The sequence below is a fragment of the Vombatus ursinus genome, unplaced genomic scaffold, assembly GCF_900497805.2.
Source record: "Vombatus ursinus unplaced genomic scaffold, bare-nosed wombat genome assembly UNPS02008948.1, whole genome shotgun sequence".
Classification (NCBI taxonomy): domain Eukaryota; kingdom Metazoa; phylum Chordata; class Mammalia; order Diprotodontia; family Vombatidae; genus Vombatus; species Vombatus ursinus.
In genome coordinates, this window is record NW_020948726.1 from 13,323 (window position 1) to 15,322 (window position 2,000).

Below are 2,000 nucleotides of genomic sequence, written 5' to 3' on the forward strand. Positions count from 1 at the left end.
AAATGATGAGTAATACCTATCTAAAACCAGAAACAAACACGATCTGTAATGGGTATAAACTAGAAGTTTTCTTCATAAGATCAGGGTGAAACCAGGATATCCATTATCATCACTATTATTCAATATTGTATCAGAAATGCTAGCTATAGCAATAAGATAAGAAGAAATTGAAGGAATAAGAAAAGGCAAAAAGGAAACAAAGCTATCATTCTTGGCAGATATGATGGTATACTTAGAGAACCCTAGAGAATCAACTTAAAAATTAGCTGAAACAATGAACAACTCTAGCAAAGTTGTAGAATATGAAATAAACCCATGTAAGTCACCTGTATTTTTATCTACTACCAACAAAACTGAGTAGGAAGAGATAAAAAGAGAAATTTCATTGGAAATAATGGCAGCTGCCACCTTCTGAGTGAGGTCCCTGTTGCCTTGTCCCCTCCCTGAGCAGTTCCTACAACTGCTGAAGCCACCTCCTCCTCATTCATCCTCCTGCATCATAGGCAGCACTGGTTCCAAGATGGTATAATCAAGTGGTCTACCAAGAAGTCAGTCATGCTGAGAGTGGGCACAAAGCCTTAGGTCCTCGAATGAATGCACAATTAAAAGGCTGGCTTTCATAAGCATAATCCACAAAAAGACCTGCTACAGCCATTATTTACTCCCATGCAGGATATACTTCCTGTGGGTCTTGTGATGCTCATGTTTACGCACAAGTTGATACTTCTATTGCCTAGAGAATATTCATCCCTGGGCCTTTCCATCACGTGCCTTTATCTTGATGAACACTTTCCAGTGTAGATATATATAGAACATCTCTGTATGACCTTCATATTGATCAAAAAATTTGTGGAGAGTTATGGAAGACAGGAACATATGTCTCCACAGGCAGATGAAGTATTGAAATGCACTATCCTTATATGCCTAAAGTTATGGAAAGTCATAACGATGAAGTTACCATTATTCCTGTATTGGTTGAAGCTCTCAGTGAGTCAAAAGAACAGAAATTCAGAAAACTCTTTGGGAAATATCTAGCAGAGTCTAGTAATCTCTTTGTGGTTTCTTCTGATTTTTGCCATTGGGGTCAAATGTTCTATTAGAGTTACTATGATAAAATCCAGGAGGAGATTTATAGATCCATTGAACATCTAGATAAAATGGGCATGAGTATTATAGGACAACTGGACCCCACATCTTTTAGCAATGACTTGAAGAAATATCATAATACAATATCAGGAAGGCATCCCTTTGGGGTGCTGCTAAATGTTATCACAGAGCTTTAGAAGAATGGAATGCATATGGGCTCTTTGTTTTTAAATTATGCTCAGTCAAGCCAAACACAAGACAGTTCAGTGAATTATGCAGCTGGTACACTTTTGAGTCCACTGGAGATCTGAATAATCAGGGATACCACCTGCACATACCCATATTCTAAATGGGGTCCCAGCCTAGGCTTTGCAAAGATACAGTTCCTGGTCTTTGGGATACTAAAATCTCAAAATTAGTAGAACGTTCTTCTCTTTTTTTTTTTTCTAGCAGGTAGAGTCCTTCCTTACTTTCAACTCAATACAAAATGCTTTCTCGTTTAGGACAACAGAAGGAAGGAAGGCTAACATCAAAATATTTTATGATTTTAAAAAGTGATGATAGCTATAAAGTCATGGTAACAGATGGTCCTTTGAATTCCTGTAAAGCATGTACCATATCTAAATATGCACTCTTTGCAGACCTTTGAATATACATGCAGTTTTCAGAATAGTTTTGCAAAATGCAAACAAACAAGGATGGAAGTTTTTAATAATGAAAATAGCATTTACAAATGATATATATTAGAGATATTGTACTATCAGTTAGACAATTATCTGAAATTTACTAATCGCTATGTGCCAGGCTCCCACAAAGCAGGTCAGAGAGTCTTTTGTATAGATTTGGACAGTCAGAGAAGGAGAAGTACAGCAGGACTGGGAAGAAATAACAGTTTATATCAACAACTTATACTA

At 36.9% G+C, this 2,000-nt stretch overlaps 1 pseudogene; it reads left to right on the top strand.

Annotated features, from left to right (window-relative positions):
- The first annotated feature begins 666 nt into the window (after positions 1–666).
- Positions 667–1,397, top strand: LOC114034269 (annotated as a pseudogene).
- Positions 1,398–2,000: the final 603 nt, after the last annotated feature.